Source organism: Aulonocara sp. 'chitande type north' Nkhata Bay, linkage group LG16 (genome assembly GCF_057382095.1).
Source record: "Aulonocara sp. 'chitande type north' Nkhata Bay isolate Kocher_YH1m ecotype deep benthic linkage group LG16, A_spYH_male_GT1.1, whole genome shotgun sequence".
Taxonomy (NCBI): Eukaryota; Metazoa; Chordata; class Actinopteri; order Cichliformes; family Cichlidae; genus Aulonocara; species Aulonocara sp. 'chitande type north' Nkhata Bay.
Window position 1 is genome coordinate 18,987,188 of NC_141359.1, and position 26,151 is coordinate 19,013,338.

Here is a 26,151-nt window from a genome sequence, read left to right on the forward strand (position 1 = left end):
TAAGTGTGTGTGTGTGTGTGTGTGTGTGTGTGTGTGTGTGTGTGTGTGTGTGGGTGTGTGAGAGAGAGAGACTTTGAAAGAAAATTCTTTAAAAGAAGAATAGTGTAAATTATTGGATAACAGATTGAAATATCATGATTTTAAGCTCTGCTATGCCTTAAGCTAGAAAAGATCTGGTCCTTACTCCTATTTAATGATTCATCTCTTTGTTAATTCTTCTATGGCTGGTAAATAAAATGCACCCATACCTCTTGTCTGAAATGCAGTGCAACTTTAATGTCAGAGTCACACTGGAGAAAACGGTGGTTGGAGGCAGTAGTGTGACCAAACTTAGTTCAATGAACTTGAGATTTTGTTCCTTTTGTAATTGTTGCTTTGAAGACCAGGGTCACTGTAGTCTGCAACCACTAACAGTCAGTTACTGCCTTTTAGAGCAACTTTGTTTATGGGAAGCACTTCGAGGCAACCTGTGTTGTGATTCTGCGCTATGTAAATAAAATTGAATTGAATTGAAATACTAAAAAGCCAATATGATGAAGACGGTCTGCTTTCAGTTTGCGAATGAATGGGCTCAAGTTAGTAATTGACCCCATTCAATTGTTAGTAATTACATACAATCTGCTTGCAATGATATTGCAATTAACTGTGATAAATTGTCAAATATTGCAAATCTGTTGCTATCCCTGATATTCAGGACTGTTGCCCCACAGCAAGAAGGTCCTGAGTTCTCTAATGTCTGCACGGGTTCTCTCCAGGTTCTCCTGGTCCAAACACATGCAAGTATTTGGGTTAGCTTCATTGGTCATTCGAATTTGGCTCTAGGTGTAAGTGTAAACGTAAAACATCTCTGTGTAAACCCTGCAACAGTTTGGCCACCTGTCCAGAGTGTACCCTATGGCCCCCGGGTGACCCCTGAATTGGATAATTGGAAGAAATGGATGGACTTTTAGAGCACAGCCAGAATCTCATGAACCTGAAATAACAATTCAGAATTTCCTCCGCAAAGAGTGCAGTAATATAATTTAACTGCAAAGTAACAAAGGCACTCTGAAAGCTTGCTTTTATCTAGTTATTATAACTAGGCAAAAGCAAGGTTGTTCAACTAGTTATAAACTAACTTTAATTTATCTAGATGCACAAAATAAGGGGAAATTACTTTAATAATATGGTAACCAAAGGTTTGGTACATCTACAAATAAATGAAATAGTAAATAGGGAACACTGTGAGATATCTAAGCAAGACAGAGAAAAAAAACAATTAAGTCTAGTGTCTTGCGGTAAGACCTCACAGACTCCCAGAGGAGAATCTAAAACAGAGAGACATTGATGTAAATATTTTACAGTGGCTCCATTTTGTGTGCAGAATAGTTGTCTCTCCCTCTAGACGAGAGTTTCTCTTTTATTTAGTTTTATTTATTTATTCTCTTCTTCCTTAATATTTGTTGAGCCATGCCCTAAGCAGCTTTATGGGGCATTGTGGCAGATTTATGATAGCTAGAACGTGCACAGAAAGAGGCCGGTCTCTTATGGCAAGCGCGAAATAGAGAGGGAGAGGAAAAAAGACACAGGAGCCAGTGGAGGCCGGTGGATGGGCAGTAAAACCGGAGCTGTAAGCAGAGAGATAAATCTGCAACACTGCCGGGAAACACAGGCCAACTTTATCTCCTCTGCTGTTGCAACCAGTGCAGATCTTAGACATCCTACATCCCAGCTAGCTTTACGCAGCGCACACGCACACACTGGCAGGCATAAATAAAAGACATATGTTACATAAACTGTCACGGAAGACCTGCAGCAGAGATGTTCTGGAAAGTCTAAGAAGATGAATGTGAGAAACTCAGGCCTCAGAATCGTGATAGGCAAGCGGGGACTCAGAGACAAGACAGGATGGTTGAGAGGGAATACACACACGGGATTAGAAACTGTTTTCGTTCAAAGGGGGGTTTTGTCAGATCTTCTCTCTTCAGGTTCCCTCTTCCTGGATGTTTCTGCCACTACATCCCTTTCTGCTGATGGACCGAAATCCCACAGCTACAGATTCTGTCACTCAGGACTACATACATTAAGCCCCAATTCTACCACCAAATAGCTGTGTGTGTATGTGTGTGTGTGTGTGTGTGTACGTGTCTGTGTGTGCGTGCATGCATGTGTGTGTGTGTTGCTCTCTTCACAAATCTCTTCTTTAGGGCATCAGGAATCCTCAGGGATATGTGACTGTGCGTCTGCTGAAAGCCGGCCTGCACTGCATCAGAAACATTACTTTTGGACATCTTGACATTTTCAGTCTGTGTATAATGTTGGATTTTTACCATTAGCCACTCAGCTATTCTTTTGCCAGATTTACTACTGTCCCCCAGTGGTGAGTTGGTGAAGTCCACTCCTATTTCTTCCAGAATTAGGAGGATGATTCATTATATTAATGGGTTTAAATCTGTGTGTAGGTGCTGGGGTTGGTGAGAGGGAAATGCACAAAATACATATACTCACAGTACAGTAATATGACACATTACACATAGCCTAGCAGAAACACACACACACAGACTCACATGCAGGATTGGTGTTGACTCCCTTGGAATGATTTGTCATGGAGTTCAGAGGGTGTGGGTTAAAGATTCAGCTCATGCTTACACAGCACTTCAGTGAGAGCATTTTTCTGTCTCCCCAGCTCTCCCTCTTCATCGCAACACATACAAACATGCACTTGCAAATATTCAAACAACCCGGCACTACTTGAGGTGGATAGGTCACACACACGCTTGCAGCGCAGACCTCTGCAACCGTGGGATAATTGTAACTGATAGAGGATTTTACTATCCCCCAAAGCCAGCAGATGGGTGCACTCGTGTGGAAAGGAATTAGAATCCATTATTTCGGAGAGCAGGAACCAACAGCAGAGGATGGGCAGCAATAGGGAGAAGGCTCTTATACCTACTTCATTTAAACAGAGACGAGTCTACACACACGCACGCACATCCATGCACCTGTACGTGTGCACACATCTTCTCACACTGTACACCCTCAGGGGTGTTTAGAGCTGTAATAGACTGACACTCAAAACGCTGACGTTCCCAATTTAGCAAGTAATTCAGCAATGCAATTTTGAAAAGCTCAAAGGAAAAGCCAGCGTGGATGTTCAGCTTCTTTCATGACCTTTTGGAAACAGCTGGTTATGTTTAGTTTGAATGCACTGACTGAAAGAGATACATCATGTTTTGTTATTGTGAGCCGAGAAAGAACTGAGGGTAAATATTAATCTTGAAAACCCACGTTAGCTCGTGTACTGCTGTTGACGTGGCCATAAAACACATGATCAGGCATTCAGCTAGCCTGCATTTGTAATACTGAACTGTGATTATACAGGTTACCCTTCCAGATTCCACTAGTTCAACAAACAGCACCACTATTCATACATTTCATAGCTGCTTACCCAATTTAGGGTCATGGAGGGCTGGAGCGCATCCAAGCTGTCATGTGGCAAAGAGGTGGGTATGGTTTGCAGGTCCTGCATTTTAATTTATGTACCAAAAACCAAAGCACACCTGTCCACTTTAGCCCAGAGGGTGCAGTGTCTGCAAGTTTTTCCAATAATGTAAAATTTTGGTCAGGCCACAAGACAATTATCTTCAGTTCAGTCCATCTTTTAATGAGGTGAGCCCTAGCAGAAATAAAGTTGTGTTTTCTGGATCTCTCAAGCTTAAATGATTTGCTCATCATTCCATGTACACATTTTACACAGTATCCTTAATCTTTGGGAAGCAGGGTTGTAAAGCAAACAATGAAGTCATCAGAAATGTGACCAATTTCCAAAGGCAGTATATACTGCCAAAACCCCCCCAAAGAAAATCACATATTGGGTCTTGATAGATTAAATATTCATGTTGAGATACACATTAGAGCAAAGGTATATAACAATGGATAGAGGGAAACAAAATTTATCAAACCTTTTAGGGCTAGATTGAACGCTAAAATGATGTTCCGAAAAAATGTTAGTTTTTTTCTTTAATGTCTTTATATATAAAACATGACATATAGCATCGTTTTCCTCCAAGTTCATGCCTTATTTCATCCATGTTCTTGCTCACCTCTCCCTTCCATCTATGTCTATTTCTACATCTTTTCATCCATTACATCTCTTCTGTTCTCACGGCGTCACCTGTTGACCGCTGCTTGCTTGGAGATTTGAGGATTGTACAGAACTCCAGATTAGTGAGGACATTCTTAAGCTTCGACACCTAGCCTTGACAACAAACACGCCGCTTTTCCTCGGAGAGGGTGAAATTGAAGTTGACATTGCTCTGGAGAGTTACTGGAGGTCAAAGGAGATTCACTTCATTAAATTACTTTCTGTCTCTGTCTGCTTCTTTTTTTGTCCGTGTCTTACAAACACACACATACACACACTTTAATTTCCGGACTTAAATGATACATCTTTGACAGTTTCCTCGCTCCCTTTTGCCTCTGTTCGTGCCACCTTTCTGATTTTCAGCTCCAGCATTCACGATCACCCAACATGTTGTTATGTGTTTCAATTGCATCGCTATAATAATGCAAAGAAGTATTGAAATCGTTTAACTAATTAAAAGTAAAAAACTGAATTAAATTCTTTAATTCTATTTTTTAAGTGTAAAATATTGTTATTAAAATACATTTACATTAAGAGTAGTCTTTATAATGAACCATTTCAGAATGATGTATGTTTTATTATAATTCCTGTACCATTTGTGGGTAGATTACTTTAACTTTTTCACCTGATGAAGTAATAATTTTTTGTATTTCCCTAGAGATCAATAAAGTTGTGTCCTAATCTCATCTTATTTAGAGAAAATAACATTACATTTGGTAAAAACTGCATTTATTGTATCTAGAGTAACTTTAGTTATCAAATAAATGTAGTGAAGAAAAAAAGGGGGTTGCAATCCTCCTGAAATGATGTGTGAGTAGACATACAGTAGCAGCAGAAAATCAAATGCTCGTGTAAATAGCATATCAAAACTCTTAAGTGCAGCTTTTGAGTAAAGAAAAGGACTATGCAGCACTTTCTAAAGATGTCCATTTGGTTATGTTAATGTTTTGTGATAAATGACGTATTTATATTACAGCACAGAGATAAAAATCACACACTGAGAACCCTTAAAGGTCACCCCGCAGATATGTCATTATATTTGGTTGTAGCCCCACAGTGACCCAGTGTTAAGTAACCCATGGTGACCGGTATGGTAAGTAGTGTGTCAGCGAAACAAAGCTGAATGTTTAAGTGTGTGAACGGTCGTCATTAATCACCAAGTCTGGGGCACAGAGCAGGGGACTGCAGTATGATAAATGAACTAACCGCTTCTCTCATGCCTAACCGTAAAGGGAGAGGGAGGGAGGAAAGCAGACAAACGCGAAACTGTACAGAGACGTAGCACAACACAACACCCTACTGTGCATCATACACAGGGGTTTGTTTGCTGCTGACTTTAAATTGCTCACCACGGCTGAAGTGACGCCAAGAGATGCGAGAAAGGTGTGGACACTCTCTTGATTCATACTCGGCTGCTGAGGTACCAATCTCAGCAGCTAATTCAGCATGCTGAATTGGTGTGAGAAGAGGCTATCTGACCGCCTGCCTATTTAATTCAGTGTCCTCTTAATTTTGTATTCTCTTTCTATGATGGTAGAAGAGCATGAAACAGCTCTTTTAATCAATAGTTTTCTCAGGTCAGGTCCTACCTAGGCTGGCTGCACTGGAGTGTTTCATTATGTAACACCATATATACCCATCCAAAATGTGCAGACTTATCTATATTCTATGAACTCCATGTATTTTCTGAAAGCGTGACTGTATATAGGGGATAGGCATATGAAAGGTGCATGGATGTGTCTCAGCAAGTGTGATTGTCTGTGTGAAAGGGATCCTTCTGCTGTACTGATCTGTGACCTCAGCAGAGCATGGTAACCTTGTGATTCATAAATCACTTTTGTGTGAGCGAACACTGCCCCTCAGGTTCTCAGTCAGATCTCTACCTTGCTTGTCACAATCGGTGACTGTTATATATAGCTTACGAGACAAAATAAAAGCAAATACAAATATGACCTAGAGTCCATCTGTTATGCATTACTCAAAATATACGATATAGTAATGGTTGTGTGAACCTTAATAATAAGGCAAAATATGGCTGTGAAAAGAGTTTTGGCTCGATCGCTTAGGTGTGTTTGTCTGTGTTACCTTCTGGAGCAGAATACACAAACTAGCGTGTTATTTTCTGTTACTTTCACCATGTGCTTTCACGTCAGCTGACAGGTGACCCTCTGTTGTGGTCTTGTAAAGCGCTACTTAGAAGACGTGAGGCATTGTGACTTGACGCTTCAGTCAGCTTTACTTTCAACTCGGGGTGCCACAGATTGCCTTCACTGCCTGCTGTGAGCTCAACTTTCTGCTTACTGTCAGTGTGCGTATTCACTCAGGCAATCAGTCATGTGTTTGTGTTTGTGCATGTGTGCCTGCTAGGACTAAAGCACAGTCATTATCCAGGCAATCCCAAGCACTCGTGCTAAGTTAGTCACGGGTAAGAGTTTCTCCACATTTAAGCCCAAAGATGTCTTTAAAGAGAGACTATTTAGATAATGGTAGCTTTTACCTCATCGGGCTGCTGATGCTCAAGTTCAGTGACAGGTAATCAAAGGAAAGAAGCACCCCACTCATCCCAGCATCACTCTGTATTTGACACAACAAGGGTAGACAGGGTGAGGAGGCAGACATAATGAGACCTGTCTCCTTATTAGAGGGTCTCTTCTTTCAGAAATTGCCCTTTCATCCTCTTCCAGTCACTGCCTCCTCTATTTGGTCAAAGCACCAATGGCAAGGTCAGGGGGCACGATGTAAGAGAGGAACTTGAAATACAGACTACATCAACAAAATGTGACTAAAGAAGCATTAGCCAGAAAGAAACTGATGTAGGCTAACAGGAAAGGATGGAGCAAGGATGAAGTAGTGGAGAAAAAAAAATAATGACAAGGATGGGGAGAGATAGGCGGGGGGCAATGGGGAGGGAGCTGGCACTGGAATGACATGCATGAACAGCAAAGCGAGCAGGGGAAAAGGCGGCTTTGCCATTCACTTTGAAGCTTGCTCCACTTCTGTCTCTGTTATGTAACAGAAAAATGAAGAAAAACAAGTGCCAAAAAACTAGGCAGGGTGTTGAGAGAGGGAGGGAAAAAAAGACGAAGAAGGCAAGACAGAACTTCTAAACTTCAGCGCTCTGATGTTTCCGGCAGGCGAGTGGCTGTATTCGGACAATGGGGTTAGTCACCGTGCTGCACCAAGCCTTGGTGTTGAGTGAGGGGTAAAAGAGTTAGCAGAAAAAGAGGGAGATCAGTCAGTGGTGTGAAGAGAGACAAGAAAGGAGGCTTGAGAAGAGGCAGTCGGACAGAAAACGATAAGGAGGGAGAGGAGAGAAGGAGGAGGAGGTATAAACAGAAAGCAGAGGAGAAGGACCACACTGAGCGTTTCAACCTGAGAGATCTAGCTACAGTAACTCTCTTTCTTCTTCTTCTTCTTCTTTGTTTCTGTGTTACATAAGCAGATCTCTTTGGAGACCATATGAGGCACTTCACGTATGTCTGTTCTCTGTTAACTAAAGAAGACCTCTGGCTGGAGGCCACAACTTCACCTGGCAATCAGGAGCAGTTTTGCACTTTAGCTAACACTTTTTTACCAGCTCCAGTTTTGCTTTTTTATGACAATCAATCTTCATGATGTCACCATCGCCCACGGCAGTGAATGTTGCTATGGAGATCAGTAGATCTGCACTGAACTACTGCCTTAGGGAGAGCGTATGCAGGCTTACATTAGTGCATGCGTTTGTGTGTGCGCGCGTCGTGTGTTTGTGCGTGTGTGCATCTTTCTGTCTGTGCACACACGGTTCATCTTTAATTGCCATCTGCAATCTGTATCCTGAACACAGTCAGTAATTCAAGAGGCCCAGCATGTGGTAAATAGCTGAGACTCATTTACAAGTGTGTTAATGGACTTTCTCTGTCTCTGTCTTTCGGGTGTCCCTTTCTCTTTTTCTCTCCACAGTCACACATGCAGCTCAAAATATATTACAGAGCGTCAGAACGAATGCGTTATAAAAGTGGTTTGCATAATTTTATGAATAAACACATAGTCAGATAATTATCTTCGATTTTTTTCCATTACCATAAACACTGTCAGACTGATTGTAATTGGCTTGTTTTATTCTGTAAAATTGGCATTAACGGGTGCTAGCCGGTGCTAGTCTGAGGTGGGGGAAAATTAGGGCAGAGTACAGTCAGCTAAAATTTACTGAGGCTATTCTTGCTGCTGTTCAGGGAAGTGTCTAATATGAAATTGAAGTTTGTAAATTTTAAATAAAAAAACTGACAAATCTATTTTTAACTGTAATTTATCCATTCATGGGATGAGACCGAGCCTCATTTCCTTTAACTATTTTAGCCTGCTCTTGCCTTCTTTTCTGCACTTTCCTCCTCCCTGATTCTCTTCTTCCTGCCTTAACTGCTCCCTTCAACCTCTGAAAAGTGTTATTAGTATTAAACAATGGAAGAATAGGCATGCTAAGTAGTAGCTTTACTTTCCCTAATAACCACCCTCTATGGTAATAATTGCCCCCTTTGAAACAAAAGGAAAAATTCTTCTTGCGTTACTAGGCAGTTAGCATGCAGCTGCAACTGTTTTATGTATTTGTGGGGGTGCCTGTTTACTGTTGCATACTGTATATAGCACATCATTAAAGATATCACACTTTTTTACTCACTCTCTTTTTTGTTGTTAGCATTGTTATCCTCTTCAGTGACAGCTAGCTTGATTTATTAGGCCAAAGAACCGAATGGAACAAAACGAAACAATCATTAGCATGTGTCTTTTGCAGTGTAACGCACTTCTGCACATGAGAAAAGTTGTCGAATTTTGTTATTGTGTTAAGCATATGAAAAAGAAAATTACAACATCGCAGGATGAATGGGACTTAATTTTTTAAACCCCCTTTTTAACAGCTGTAAAGCAGCTAGTGCTAACTTATTGAACAGAACAAGGCCAGTAACTAGCAATTGACTGAAAGCAACTCCTACAAAGATAAAGACAGGTGTCCAGGAGGAAAAACTAGGGACATTGTGTGCTCATTTCCAGGGGCAGTTTTAGGGTTTGTTGGAAACCTTGGCAAAAATTCTTCCAATTAGCATTTAGTATGTTATAAATCTGACAAAACACCAAGAACAACAGTGTACTAGTCTTAGTTGCGTAATAACCAGGCCTGACAATGAACATAATATAAGTTTCCTGACCTGCAATTTTTCATTATTTATTATAGCGTCAAGTTGTTTTATTTTGTTTTGTTTTACTTTAAACTTTTTTAATAGTCAAGACATGTGTTCTTTAATTTCTTATAGAGTTATTCTATCCCATGCTGCCAGCATTAGATCCTATTGTTTATTGTAGAAACAGCTTGTTTTAACACTATAACAGCTTGTTATAGTCCTACTAGATTTTTGTTGTCTGTCTGAACTGTGGATTCTGTTATTTATCCACCTATTTACTGTGTCATTACATAGCTTCAGCTTTTTTTTCTATATAATGTGTGGCTGGCAGTTATTGTAAAGCTAACAACTTTGCACTGCTGGTTTGCTACCTGCTAATAACCTTTTTGACCTCTTCTTACTTAATTTCTTCTCCACTCAGTGGCTTTTCTAATCGCTTGCGCTGCCCTATTAGAGATAACATGACCTTTTATGTGTTGGCAGTTTCCTGTGTGACCTTTAAGAATAAGGCAGACTGAGAACAGATGTGGATCGAGTGGAACGTAATGTGCAGCTAAAGTGGATTCCATCACTGATTCAGCCAAAATAGGCCATTACAACATTTTGTCCTCAACTGTAAAATGAGAAAATTAGTCACCTTTACGTACGTGCAAGTGTAGCCAAGCGTACAAGGACTTCTCTGGCCTCATCTCTTGTTCCCTTTAGTAGAACAGGCCCACCTGATCAGGCCATGTTTCCCAAGTAATCTGTCACTTTCACTGTTTTGCGGTGTTCCTCCTCATCATTTTCTTTACCCCTCATTGGTTTTGAACTCCTGTATCTGTTTTCTATCTCTGGTGCCATCACTCTTTAGTTTATCTTTTTCTTTTGTGAGTCCTGTTCTTAAAGGAAATTTGTGAATTGATTTTTCCCCCACACTGAAATCAATAGAATCGACTGTAATCTGAAACAAATGTTTGGAAATGCTCATTATTTGTAACTCATAGTTAGTCCTTTGTTTTTCACCCCTCTTTTTATATAATTTTCTCAAGGAGTGAGTAAATAATATTAAAAGTACTTTGGTAAGAAGCATAGGTTTTTGACTTTTGGCACACATCTTTTTGCGATTATAGTTAATATTCAGCAGCTGGTTAGAAATAGCAGCGAAAAAGCTGAATTTCAATATATATGAGCACTGCATCCACACAGTGCTATCAAATGGTGTCTTTACCTCAATCAGGCTCCCTGTTTCTTTGTGAATGTGGTTGCTCAAGCATGCACTAATGTTATTTCCAGCAGAACAACAGTATTCCCTTTTGGCTTTAACTCTGTTTGGGAAACATATAACTTTTCCATTACTTAAATTCCCCATGCTCTGCAGGTAGCTTGGCTTTTCACCTGTGTGAATGAGCAGCATGCACACGCACTGGTAAACAAACAAACAAAACTGCCGTGCATGATTGCAGAATTGTATTGTAGATTTACATTCACCCTTTTCTATGTGTGGGAAGTCTTTTCTGAAGTTCATCCCACATATATTTTTTACCTGATAGTGAACAATTCAGGCTCTAAATGTATAGGTAAAACCATAATATATTTCCAATCCTACCAGGTAGATTTTTGGACAGTGACAGAATTTACAAAATTTGTGATTTTACCCCTGTACACCACCACCACAGTGGATCTTAAATCAAACAGTAAATGTGTGATTGAGGTACAGACTTTGAGCTTTAATTCAAGGGATTTAACAGAAGTACCGGATTAACTGTTGAAGAATTAAAGCCATTTTTCATACCCAGTCCCCCATTTTCAGAGACTGAGAAGTAATTGGAAGTTGACTGAAAAGTAGTTCCTGTTCCCTCATTAGTCCATGACAAATTAAGCTTATTGAAAGATGTGGAGCTGATTCCAACTACTAAACTTCCATTTGGAGCTCTCAATATGAGGTCCAAAGAGATGTCAGTGCAAATGATGAGTGCCATCATTAGGCAAAAAATACATCAATAAAATAGAAATAAACCAATCAAAGAGACTGCAGAAACTGTAGCAGTGACCAAATCTACAATCCAGTACATTTTTTAATGCACTCACCAGCTCAGTAACACCAAAGATACCTGAACAAGCAAAGAAGAAAGCTATATTACAGAATTCCTTCCTTGGTTAAGAAAAATCCATTCAAGTTATGAACACTGTTGAGGAGGCTGCTGCATCACTGTCAAAGTCTAAAAGTCAAGACACAGCTTCATGGATTAAAACACAGTGTTTACAACATGGTGCAAACCACTGGTTACGCTCAAGAAGAGGAAGGCAAGATTAGACATTTCATGACAAGATGTTGTCTGTGATCTCAAATTACTTTTTACTTTTGTGTTTCTATGTCATTTGCCTTCTGGCCTGTGTGTGTCTTTCATATTCAGTGTTATTCTACAGCACTTTGGTCAGCCCTGTTGTTGTTTTTAAAAGTGCGTTATAAATAAACTAGAATGGTAGGGTCTCAGGTCCCCCTTACATCATCCTGATGCAGGTGAGGGCCAGTTCTTCTCAAATTGCATCTTGGCTTCTACTTTCTAGGCGTTTTTGCAGAAGAAGGAATCCAACTGGGACTGGCTGGACTAGCTGGCTTTGTTTTCCTCTTTAAAAAATATTCACATAAATAAGTGGTCGTGTCCCAGACTAATCAGATACAGTATTAAAAGAAAGCTTAAAATGATTCTTAAACTGGGACACAAAAGTTGTTTTACATACACTATGATAATGAATACACACAGATTTAAAAAGTAATCTTGCTGGGTGCAGCTCTACAACGTATAATTTTCCTTTTAATTGTTCCAGTTTTGCCAAAGTGATGTGTTTGTCTTTCTGGGAATGATAATGACATGACTGAAAAGTACCAAGTTGGTAATGATAGAGAAGTTCCAGTCGTGCAGTGATAATCACTTCTACAGGATTAAGTCCTGACCCACATCAGCTGAGCATATTAGCATTCTGAGAGAGCACTGCGGCAAGATTCCATACCAAGTAAATCCCTGCAGTTCATAGGATGGGAAAGAGGAAGGAAACATAGGACTGGTGGAGAGGAAAGCAGCAAAACAGACTGAATATGTGTGAAAGGCTGCTTCTTTCTTGTGTCAGGATTTCCACATTTGCTGCATGCATGTTTTGTGGCGTGCGTTATAAGATCCTTCTCTCTGCAAGCCTGTGTTTGAAACCGCATGCTAGGAACTGATTTGCATCTTCTGCATTGAAAGAAATGTAAGTGACATTCCCTGCACCACAGCTACACTGGGCGGCTGATATTAAAGTTCCACTGAACTTTATGTAATTTTATTGATTTTCTTTCTTTTTAAAGCCACTGGCATTTCAATGCAGATGGCCCTGCACTGCCCGGAGCGCGAATCACAAAAACACAAACATAAGCAGAGGTTTTATGCTCTCCTTAATGCACACAAGAAGTGCCTCTAACCATTTCTCTTTTTTTTTTAAATCGAGTGAAGATCCTGCTTCATGGTACTTTTCACCTGTTTCTATTTTCAATGATGGTAGACTCTTTGATCTATGATATTGTCTGAAGTTTCAAACGCTAAAACGCCTCCAGTTGTCATTTGCGTGATGGAGGATTTGAAAGTGCAGCGTCTTCTAATAATTACGAAGTTTAGCGAGCAGCTTTTTAGTGGGCCTCCGTCTTGAATCTTTCACTCAGATTTACATTTGCTGTGGGTGTGAGCAAGCAGCAGATGGTTTGTTGGAAATAATGACAACATTGAACGACTGGCCCACTCAAAACTATTAAGGGCAAATTGTTTTTTGTTTTTTTTGTTGTTGTTGTTGTTGTTTTTTCCATCGAGAGTTTAATCATTTTGACCATCGGTGCAGTCAGTTCTGATAATAAAACAAAAAACTTAATGAATTGTGAAAGCGACAGATATGGCATCAAACCTACACAACCTTACAATTGTTTAGCCTCAGTTCTAACCTTTCCTAAAAATAGGAAACATGCTGCAGCATTTCATTGTCTTTTCTTCTTCTTTTGTTTTTTTTCCTTGTGCATGTTCTAGGCCTTCATGAATGTGCAGCACCCACAGATTTCTAACATTTTCCTAACAGGGGTAATGACATTGTTTGATAGAGTGATAAGAGCTCATGCATTGGACACAAGCCAGAAGTGGTTACAAACATTTGATCTAACTATGGTGCAAGCCATCTTTTAGGACTCACCTCCTGATTTGGACTGAATATAAAGGTTCATACATCCACATTAAGGATTACAATTAATTAAAGATGTATAGATCTTTAATCAGTGGACTTCAGCAGTCTTTATATTAACAGGAGAAGAAAAGACACATTAACCATATTTTCTGTAAAACACTGTTTCACTGAAACGACACTGCAGACTAGAGTGTCTGCTAAGAGTAGCATCCAGAAATTAACCTGTTCCCAGTGTCTTATTTATTATTCATATTATTTCATGTGAATAGCTGGGTCGACCATGCATTTTGCAGACCAGCATCATACACAAACTTTACGTCCTGTGCTTTCTTTTTAAACATCCTTTTGACTTTCGATGTCCCATTCCCAGCTCCGCCTTAATTCCTCTTACATTTTCTTTTACTTTTTTTCCCCACAGTACTACAAACAAAACTGTGTGCATTCATGAATAACGAAGGTACAACAGGTCATCCATCACGCAGATCTGCATTGCAGTGGTTGTTGCTAAACTTCTGGGGTGACTCATTTGGAATCAAAGAAACTTTGCCTTATAAATCAGCGAGTACTTACTTTATAAATGTAAAGTTAAATAACTTAAAATTAAAAAAAACTTCCTTTAGCAATTTGAAGCAAATCACACAGTGCAAATTCTCCAAAACTATCATTCAGATTTCTATATTATAAATAGTGTTACACAAAAAAGTTAATTAATAATGTGCTTAATTATTCTTGCTCGGCTCTATATTATTATTTCTTAAAAATATGAAATACAAATTTCCATCTCAATAAAAAGGTTGAAGTATATGTCTACCTCTTAACAATATTTCCCTAACTGATAAAAATATATATATTATTCAGTTCTATTCTAGCTTACTTTACCACTATTAATTACTTCATATTATATAAATTATATTACATACACTTGTATTGTAAGTGTATTTACCTTATTACTAAATACTTTTCCAAGTTGTGACATTATTTGGTTTAGCAGCATTCAGAGACGACAGGTTATGACATTTGGGTTAATGTTGAAAAAAAACAACAACATGATATTGTTTGAATACTGGTAAACAGATTGTGTTTCCAATCACTCTGGACCTTTTCTGAATAAACCAAGCCATGAGTTTTTATTAACAGTAAAGCTCACGGCCTCATTTAAAATGCTCTATTCACAATTAAAAAAAACAAATATATTTGGGGAAAAGCTTAAAAAATATCCAGTAATTGAACAATGTATTGGATGTTTTAATCATATATGCTGTTTAAAATAGTTGCGTGTAAAGTTAATTTGTCAAATAAATGGTTAGCATTAGCCACCGATATCAGGACAAAGGTATCAAAAGCACCTGAGCTGCAAATTACACACACGCAGTAAGTAACAGTTGATTTGTTGCCACATGATCCCAGAACAAAAACAACTCTGTTTGCTCGATTTGCTGTTTGGCAACAAAAATCGCCATGTTTTTTTGATCTGCTGTTCATGTGTTTGTTTATGACTGGCTGCCTGTTTGGAGAAAAATGGATGCTGGTAGCAAAAACTTTGTGATATACAAACTATGTGTTGAATTTTTCTTTGGAAAAGCATTTATTTGGGTGTTGAATACAAAACAAATGACTTTTTTGTTTGACAGCATACAGTAAAAATGATGACAGCTTCCCAGCTTTAACGACTCCAATCCGTTAACTAGAGTCATTGCACATAAAAACAATTAAAAAGCTTAACTATATTATATTTAGTGTATTTCATTGGGCTGTGGCACTTCATTCTCATTATTGTTAGGTCGGCTGCTTGACCTTTGTGCTGAGCATCTTCATGACAACTAAAATCCATATGTAGTTAGCAAATATTTAGATCATATAACATGTCTGTTTTAGAGTTAAAACATCATATTCACATAGTCAGGAAACAGATGAGTATCACTATTAGATTAATAGAAAGAAAGGTACTTTTTAAATAAAGATTTTGTTGATGTGAGCATGAATTGCACCTGCTAACTGTGGTGTAATGTATTTAATGAAAATATAACCAGAACGTAGGTAATTTCTGATTAACAGCCCTACTTTAAGCCAGATTTTAGAAATATAGGACACGATGTTAATCTAATCTGTCTATTTTATGCATTGTAAATTTGTATCTTTATGAAATAAACAGTTGCTCCAAGCACATGCAGAGCATGAACACATGCAATATGCTGTTTAGTTTGCTTAACCAGTTGACCTAATTTACACACATTTATTTGCATGCGGATGAGCACTCATGCAAGCAAACAATGTTCATTTTTTGGTGATAATTGAAAGACTTTTTTCCCCCAGATTGTGGATAAGCAAAGTGCACTTTGCAGTTACTATAGAAACCAGATCCCAGTTGCATTCTTCAAAAGTATTGATCCCCAAGGACCTAAAAAGTGAAAATAGGATATCATGCAATGTGTTTAGTTGCCTTCCAAACAAAGTCCTGGCAAGGACTTGTAGTTTGGATCGTCGAGAGAATAATCTGTTAGATTTCTGACAGTTAAGAAGTGACATTGTTACAGTTAAAGGTTGTGGTCAAATTGACAGAAACTGAATAAGAATGACTGATGAGCCATCGAGATAAGGATTTATGCAGTGCAAGTCATTTAATCTCTTTTAGAGAAAAGGAGGCACTGATTGATGCTGTGCTCACCCCATCGCGTGATGGAGCATGTGTATTCTTGTAGGTAGACACACACACACACATGCAAATACACACACAAATCAAACCCATCCTGCCTCTCACAGGAAATCATTGCAGTAATTAACGTCCTAGCGCGCTCCCTCATTGCGATTCTGATTGGCTGAAAGTCACAGATCCCTCAGGTATTTTGCAAGAGTGAAATTATCCCAGTGCTTGCCAAGTACCATGGGACACCATCAGCCTGTGTTAGTGTGTAAACATTTCTGTTTTCCCCAGTGCCCCTGTCCCAGTGTCTCCAGCCCACATGGCACAAGTCATTTGTCAGCCTTGATTTAGATTTCTCAACACATAGGCCTCCTGCGGCCGAAGCTCAATCTGCGCTCCTACTCAAAAGCCCAAAATTTACCGGACATGGTCTTGGCGAGGCAGGGGAGGGTTGGTGTGAAGAACTGGATGATGAGTCATAAATTGAAAAACAGAGAAAGAGTGGACAATCGAAAGAAGCGTGAGGTGGGGAAAAAACAAAGAAAGTGAGGAGGGGTAGTGAAGTCTGTGAGGTGGTTTTGACTCAAGTGGTATGTTGAGATTTCAGGGTTAGGCTACAAAATGAGAGGGTGAGAAAGAGTATGGAGTGCTAGAGGTGTGATAAGAGGCAGAGCTGTGGAAGTGACGAGAGGAGGGCACCGCTTTGTTATAGGAAGGAGTGTGTGTGTGCGTGAATGTATATTTCTGGATGTGTGTGGATGTGCTTTGACGGGTGCATAAAAAGAGGGAAGGTAGAGGAAAATGGGATTTTGGTGATGCTGAGAAGATGAGTGAAAGCTTTAGAAGAAAACTCAGAGAAAGACTACAAAAGAATGACATACAGAAGGTTTATCTCTTCATGAAGTGGACATGTGGGATCTCTAGAAATGAAATAAAAGAAATAGTATTAACCTCTTTTTGTGTCAAGGCAACAAACCCTTTTTTTTCTATAGCAACATTACAAAGCTTTGATTTCCTAACTAGCTTCAGCTTATCTGATATAGCAGCAGATGTTCTTGGGGATCATTACATTATTCTGTTTTACTGTGTTCAGCTATAATTAAAACAAAAATTTAAAATGGAAATTTGGAGAATGCATAAATACCTCCGGGTCTTTCATCTGTTATTCTTGCTATGAATGTTGATTTCATGACATTTGTGTGAATAAAAAGTGACCAAAAATAAAGTGGGTATTTTCAGAGTGGATCAGTGAAAGTACTTTTATGTTTATGGCCTGTTTCAGGTTTTGGAAATGTGTTATATTTCTTTTTGCAGGTGTATAATCTGCATGCTTTTGTTTGAGTTCACAACGCTATACTGAAAATCATTTGCACCTGGTCATATGATTGCATCTGCAGAAAAGAGTGAACTCTCCTTACCATGGGGTCAGCACAAAGTTGCATATCTGCAACTGCTAAAAATAATTTGTCTTGGACTCTGAACAATGTTTCAGCCATTACAGTCACTTTCTTCTCTACCCTGCTTTTGTTTTAGGATGTGTGCGTCTTGAAAATATGCTATAACGGTGTACTTTCTTGGTTTGCTGAATAGCCTGAGAGTCCTAATAGAGTTATTTCTAACTCAGTGACCTTTTCTGTATATGTCCTGCTACCCACTGAAAAATCCACTGCTGCATTACTGTGGACTTTGGTGAAGAGGCACTTAACATTGCATCTATTCCCCGACTTTGGTGTTCCTCTTGTCTCTTCAAAATCCCTAAAAGCAATCAGGACTCAGCACAGCAAACCTTAAATTTAAATTTAGGCCTCAATTTGTTTGATCATTTCTGTTAAAATAAAACTTTACACTGTTGCAGAATCGTTCTTTTTTTCTGCAGTTTATCCATATTTAGTTTTTTCTTGTTTTAACTCATTAACACGTGCCTTTCCTGTCTCATTAATACCTCAGCAGGTTTACTACCCTTCCCACGCACACAGAGTTTTATCCCCCCGCCCCCTCCACACACACACACACTTGTCTTAACTTTAAACTACTGTATGACACCTACTGTGTTACAGATTATTTCTTACAGCTCTCATTAATTCCAAACAGAGCTCTTATAGCTGGTTTGTATAAGAGTAGAATAATCATATTTTGCAATCATTTCACACGCCTTCAATGATTCTTATTGAGCTTTCTCAAAGCCCAGACAGCCTTTAACTTAAAACATATTTTAAAAAATGTGATCATATAAAAATTAAGCTTTCTTTAGTCTGTTTAAAATACATTTTTATACATTCTAAACTTTCTTGAGGCAGTGCTTTGTATTTTAGGCTGGATATATGGATGTCAGTAAGGGAATAGAGGGCTTTTCTGTTGACATAAGTTGGATGACACAAATGTTTGAATAGGATTTGATAAAGTCACTTGGGATACGGTTGGTTAACAGTGATGGTCTGTGCTGGTGTGACCTAACCTTAGATACTGAGCTCCGGTTTTAATTGAGTTAGTCAGACTCCGGTTGGTATTCCGGTCAGTGGGTCAGTGCCTGCAGCCAGGCCCCTGTTGGGCCATTCGTTAAAGTGATGTTCTTCGTCAAGTGTTCAAATCTCACCATTTAATTGGCATCCAGTTCCCTGGATAGGAGCCAATTACAGATCCCTCTATATTTGACTTTGTATCTCTGTGCTTATCCATTAGCTGCAAAGTTCTTCTATCATTTTCCTCCCTGCTCCTTTCTTCCTTTTGTTTCTTTACATTATTGTCGTCCCAACACCTTCAATTTTTTTTTTTCAAAATAAACGGCAAAGTGGGAAAAAAAGCTTTCTCGAGGTTCCTAGAAGGCAGTTTATGACACCCACTGACACTGAATGAAAATTGCATTTATTTTTTGTCTCTTTTTGACTATAAAAGGAGATTTTACATGAACTCAGATTAGTAGGAAAAGTGATTCCAAAAACCCTCTGGTGTAAAATGGAAAGGGGAGATGTGGGGCCGTAAGAAATAATAAGACATGGGTAATAAAGGCACTTTGTGAGAAAGCAATTCAAAATCGAGTGTGCAGAAAGGTTAGAAGACCAAAGGTTTGAAACGTGGGTGAGTCGGCATGTTTTGTGAAATTTTATTTCTGTTCCCACGGTGGACAGTTTCATACTGGATGATCAGAACGTTGAAAAAGCTGATTTTTGAGAAAAAGTTGGGGCATGAGCACTTGTTGCCACACTGATAAAAGAACATTTATTAAGTTTGCTATCACATAATCATATAATCCCCCACAGTGCCTCTTGTGGTATAATGAGCCTCTGTGTTTCCCTTCCTCGGAAAAAGCACCTATTATGTCATCAAAAAGGGACGCTTAGCAGACGAAAGGGGAGATGAAAGCGAGGGCACCAACTACCTGTTCACAAAGGCCGTAATTTTTACCGGTAATTAAAGGCTTACATTTCCCTGATGGATCGTCGGGGGCCACAGAACAAACGAGGAGAAGGAGCAACAGAGAGGGAAAGACGCAGGATTCTCCTCTGTTAAAAGCTCTCAGGCTTGTAATGGTAATTAAGGGCTTGTCTCTGGAGAGGGCACGATATTAGAGCTGCAGAGAAGCTGAGGTGGCGGAGGGGGTGGGCCCTAACTCTTTTATGTTCTCATTGCCCTTACTCATTCCTCCACTTATTCTGCCCCAAATCTTCCAATCCATCTTTTTACTGTACTTCTCACCCCTCGATATCCCCCGCCTCACACCGACTTCCGCAATGCAGAGCAAAAGTGCTACGAACAAATAGCCACATCTTTACATACAGTGGAGCTTTTTTCACAGATTCCAAGATGTTCGAAACGCTGCACAAACAAGCGGAGGACTTTTCAGTTTGTCAGGAGTCAGAATTTTGTTTTGACCCTCCTCCAAGCAGAGCCAGCTTTGATTGCTGCTCACTGTCAATATATCCACCAGGATCCTGATGTCATTACAGTACGTATCTTTACTGTATTCTCTGTCCTGACGGAGCCTGCTGAGCTGCTGCTACCTCGCACGGTAGGTGTAGTCATGGTAACCTGCAGGCAGCTAAAGAATAGAAATGTTGACAGACAGATTTGGACTTTCCTGTGCTCCAACTCCCCACTCCTGAAACAGTAAACACACTTGCCTGCTTACGGTTCTCTAGAGATTTCACCTCCTGCATCGAGAGATGAGCACGGACAAGAAGCGGGATCAGGTATTTTTAGCAAAGGGGACTGGAATGAGAATTTCAAGGAGTCACCCGGGAATGCTGAATAGCTGTCATTCACCTTCTTTTCTCAATGCCGCCGTTGTCGTTACTTTCCGGCTCCCCTTACTCTTCCTCTGTCTCCCATCCTAGCCTTGAAAAAGGCACGTGTTTAAGGCATTCTACAATGTGAGTGTGGGGTGAATATGAGGCTGGATATAGTTCACAGAGTAGGCGCGCTCAGAAAATGTATGGCCTATCCATTTTTAACTACTCAAAGGGACGTTATTACATGTGCAACACGTGCACACACACACAATACACATCACAATGCACCAGCCAAAGAAGGTTTGACATGTATCATAGTTTTGTTGTTTTCCAACTTGTTCACTCTCTTATCCTCTCTCTGTGCAAAAAAGGATTACACAGTACTGTGTGCACTTTTTCATGCTTGTTTCACACCTTGTGGGGGAAGAATCATGACTGACAGGACTTGTATCAGATTCTCCTGCAGAGATATCCACAGGAAATCTTCACAAACCCTTATTTCTCTCTCTCTCTCTCTCTTTCTCCCGCTCCCTCTCTCACTCTCTCTCCCCTTCCCTCCCTCCCCCTCATATATGCATATGCACACACTAACACTTTCTTCTTGGCCATTTTATTGAAAGCTTAAAATACCCAGACTCCGAAATTTAAGCCTGTGTCTAAAACTAGGCTGTGGGATATTGCTGTTTGCCATAAAAACCTTGTACAATAACTCAGCTTCTGGTAGTTTGTCCATTCGGATGGATTACAAGGACCTATATAACAGTGGGGAGCAGAACGATTCTATTAATATCTCAGGAGAAAAATATATTGCAACAATGATATTGTACAGCAAAAAGAAAAGAAGGGAAACACTGCATGGCTCAGAGGGCTTATCTGAAAGGTGCTTTTCAGTGCAGCAGGTGAAATCTTTAAAAAAAAAAAAACAAGTTGTAGAAGCCCTCTTATTTCAGGTAAAATTATATAGTTCAAGTTTATTCTTTGAGGGAAAACAGACGAGTGTGTATGCGCTCTAAGTCTTCTTTGGGGGTCTGACAAGAATTAAATATCAGCCTGTGGTGGCAATCAATCAACACATGTGCTATGATATGTAACCCCTGGAAGGTGCGCAGCTTATTAAGGCTGTATTTAGGTCGGGTGGGTTTGAATATTGCAGCAAATATTGCCAAAGTGTTGATGCGGCTTCTGCTTTTGGATGCTTGACTTTCACTGTACAAATTGATCGACATGTTGAGTTTGTAGAAAGCTGTTTTCACGTTCATCTGCTCCACATGCACATATGGGCCAGTGCTTGTGACATCACAACCGACGTGAAAGCCAGTGATGGCTACCCAAAAAAACAAATTACACAAGCACAAGTGTAAAATTGAAATCTTTCGTGCACAATACTGTGCGTAGGGCCCTTTATTTTTTTATGTGAGAGAATAAGCAGGTGTGTTTGAGAGTGCTCTTCTGTTTTTAAGTGAATAATATTTGTTGGGAACCTGTTATGGACAGCGTGCCCCTTTGGGGTTGCTTCAGGAAGGGCATCTGGTGTAAAAAGCTGCCAAATCAAATATGTGGAGCTAACCGCTGTGGACCCCTTGTGAATAACGGAGCAGCTGAGCTTTATAGCAGTTCTTGTATAACATTGTAATTAAAAGTCCTCCTTCCAGTGAACAAGATGTATGAAAGAAGATTATACATGTAGCTGATTCCCTTTTCTGAATGAGGACGCTAAGATGGCCGGAAACAAGAAGACTGACTGTCATATTAATACATTTTTATTCTGCTGTTTTTGTTTGATGTGTATGATTTTATCACAGTAACAGCAATTTTTCATTGTCAATTCCATGTTTTCTCTACACTTCAAATAGTCTATTTATTATTTTAGGGCCACCCCTTCCTAAAAATTGGCAAAGTGCATCTTCAGGGTGAGAAAAAACACTCACATGTGATGTGCAAGACTGTGCCTTACCTTGAAAACGAAGTACCGAGAGAACAATTGTGCTGAGGACTAGAGTGTGTTATGAAACATCAAACCCACTCTGAATATGACTTTTTCAAAAGGCTCTCCGGATTGTTTCTTATCCTACAAATAAAACATGATGGTGGCTGTCACACGCAGTAACAGCACACAACTCCGCTCTAAGCAGTGGCACGAGAACGACACGTGTATTCAAGGAGAATGAGTTGAGACGGAAAAGAAAGAACTGACACGATGTGTATGTGTGTGTCTGTTAGTTTCTAATCATGTTCATATATGCATAGTGTTATTGTTGGGGGGGGGGGGGGGGGGGGGTTCTGTCTGTCTGTCTGTTCATTCATCTGCCCCTCTGTCGGCGTATCTGTCAATCTCGCTGTGTGCTCTGTGCATCTGTGCTGAGTTTGGACAGCATCTGCAGAGTGTTTTCTGTGCAAGGTTTGTTTTCCTCTCCTCTGGCTTGGAAAGTATTCCTCTGTGTGAATCTGAGTGCCAGCTCTGTGAGGCCTAATTATCCCAAATACTGTGAAATCAGCTAAACATGCACCAAGAGTTGATGCAAATCAAATTTATGACCCTGTGCAGCACACATTATTTTATAGTCTTTAAAAATTTGATCAGCATTTCTGGTTTCACTCAATCATTTATTGCATTTCACAGTAAAGGCCTGCCCAGCATGAGGGTTGGCTTGTTTTTTGGCTGCTAGGTTTCATTCCACTATATTGTCTAATAAAGAGCTTCTTTTGTGATCCCTTTGAAAAGTAAAATGTGTACCTATCCTTATTTGACATGAATATATTTAGTGTGCTCTAAAAGCATTCAAAAAGCTCATTCATTAAAGTTGCTGTAGACATAAGTGTTTCCCAAATAAATGTAATGTAGTATAATGGGCATTATAAATTCTAGTGGCTGGTAAAAACTGAACAGCTTGTTACTTTACAGAGGTTTTGTCACAATGTGCCGATAAAGTAGATATTTAATCCACAGAAGACAAAAAACGAAAAATTTAAGCTGCTATTAATTCCCTCACCCCGAACCAGTCACAGTAGATGGCGGCCCCTCTATGACCCCGAAGTTTTCTTCCTGTTAAATAGGAGTTTTTCTTTCTCCCTGTTGCCAAGTGCTTGCTCGTAGGGGGTCACGTGATTGTTGGGGTTTTGATATTGTACGGTCTTTACTTTGTGATGTAAAGCACTGATGTTGTCACAAATTGGCACTATGCATCCATCCATCCACTTTCGCTTATACAGTTCAGGGTCGCAGAGGAACTGGAGCCTATGCCAGCTACCATATGGAATTAAACATTGAAATAAATTGAAAATTTATTTAATTTCCCCAGAAGAACAGTTTGTAATCTGAACCCAAACTGTTTAGTTGCAGTATATATGTATAGCATATATACTGGCCATTATTAGCTATTTGCCAATATATCAGTATCAGCATTGACAACACCCAATAAATCAACATTTATAAAGTAAAGATGAGTTGGTAGAAACACTCTTCAGCCGTGTCATGTGTTTTCATGTTGCATAGTTTGTCCACCAGAGAGCGCTCTGCAATTTCCCTGTCTGCAACACATGTTTGAAACACAACAAATACAACAACCAGCTAAACAGACCAGAGTCAGAGTGTGAAAGAGTCAAGCCACAACTAAAGATTATTTTTCCTAAATAACTAAACATACCAAATGTTAGGCAAATTTGTTTATGTTTTGTGTATTTGAAAGAAAAAAATATGAGTCGATATATCAGTATGAGTTTGACTCTGTTTGATAAATGCAGCCATTGTCTTGATAAAAGATTTGAATGAAACCCAAAGTTAAAAGAAACAACTGGTTTGTTATTTTAGTGGTAACTTCTTGCCAGTACCAATTTTACTGATGACATGACTACAAGAATTACCAACACCCAAACTAATGAAAAGTAGACATTGTGTATGCAAACTTAAAAGGTTTTGTACAACTGTTTCTCTATTTAAGCCGTTTGCTGGTGTGGCTACATTCTAGGACCTCTTAAAACATCATATTTTAAGTTTTTCAGACAGACAAATAAAAGATGCCATCTCTGAGAAAGGCATGTTCTGAAAGCTAGATTAATAAGGGCACTGGGTCCACTTTGTATAACTACATCCCATCGCCTCATGTATATACCCAGCTATAGTAATAATAGGGTCAAAATGTATTTTTATATTATACTGTTCCCTACCAAATATTTATTTGTTGCTATAGGAGGACCAAAGATGTAGTCTGTGTGGAAGACTCATAGAGACATTGGGCAGAAGTGGGAAAAAAGGGGTGGTTCTTAAGTCTAATTTCCATCAAGCGCCGTGACCAACTCTCAGCCGAGGGGAGGATGTCAATCATTCAGATTACATGGATTTGTTCCACACCCACGCATGTGTGAAGGCAGTAACAACACACAAAGACATGCACATAGAAACGCACACTCAGGCAAACACTTAATCACGCTCTTGTGCTGTACAAGACGCGCATCCACTCAGCGGGGGATATTTTTCACGCCTAATCTTGCCAAGTCTTGTAATGGCACACTTATTATTGAACTTCAATAAATTAAAAAGAGATTTGAATTTTTGAGTTTTCACCAAAAGCTAGAATGCTTATTATTCAGGAGACATGGATGGTGGTGGTTGGTGACAGGTATTAAACCAGTGATGCTGTTACATATTATATACTACCTGTTCCCTTGAAAGCTTTTCTGAAGCCAAATTTAACTTTGGAGGGTTTTCCTGAACTTATCTTTTGCCTAAAAATTCAGTAAAAATTCACTCTCAGAGTCAAAGTCAACACAGAGATCATTAATGGAAGTTTCCAAATGTTACAAACCTCTCTGAGACTAATAACAGATTATAATAATAATGATACTGCTATTGGGTTTGACAGCATGGGAGAGATTTTGAAAAGCTGTTCCTCCTTTGCAGCTAGTACAAATGATCAACCTCATTGTTCCAGTTCTGGTTAATAGTCCTCCTACCATCTGCTCCAAGTCTGGCTGGCTTAGCATCATAATAGTTATGGCAATCTTGCCTAGCTTAAACAGGACATACATACATATATATATATGCCTGGGTAATACTTATATGCATTTCTCTGCTGCCTTGCAAAGAGTCGTCCACCTTTCTCTTCACCTTGCCAATTAAAGCGCAGCTGGAGGTATGCATTGCACATGTAGCACCAGGGGAGCGCAAGTGTCATTTCAAATAACTTGGGTGTTATTTCAGCTGCACACTGAAGTGCTGAAAGAAAATAAGCCTCTAAAGGTATAAAAAAAAAAAGCTGTTCAGTGTTCAATGCAGGCAGAGAACGTGGTGCATGTGACCCTGCAGACAGTACTGAACGCCATGTAATAATCAGTCGGGATGAAATTACATTCAAATATCCAACTTCAAACACACGTACAAATCAGATGTTTTAAATGGCGCAGACGATCTTTCGTTTATGATTTATTAACCAATCTTCTTTATTTTTAATAATAATATGAATAAAGATTTGTAAATCTTTATTCATATTAAAGGATAAACTTTCAGTCTTGACTTTTAAGCCAAAATAAACCAGAAGAACTGAATCAGCTAAAAAAAATCATATATCATCAAAAGCTCCAAAAAGCTGTGTAGTGCACCGCTGGTATTATTTGTTCAATCAGAGCCTCAGCAATGTTTTTATGTATTACTTGAATGTACAGGATGAGCTGATAATGCAAGAGAGCACACATGTGCCCTATGAGCACTTTATCAGACTAATTGGCCACCATCCTGTAACAAAATGTCCAGCTTTACACTGTATCGACTGTGACGATGATGTTGCAGGTGCAACACCACCCACCGGCATTCTGGAAGTAACAAAGGTG

General features: G+C 39.4%; 1 protein-coding gene across 4 annotated transcripts in view; it reads left to right on the forward strand.

The window, feature by feature from the left end:
* Nucleotides 1-26,151, forward strand: part of il1rapl1a (interleukin 1 receptor accessory protein-like 1a) — a 171,593-nt gene that overhangs the window by 122,004 nt on the left and 23,438 nt on the right. The gene's annotated exons all lie outside the window — the stretch shown is intronic.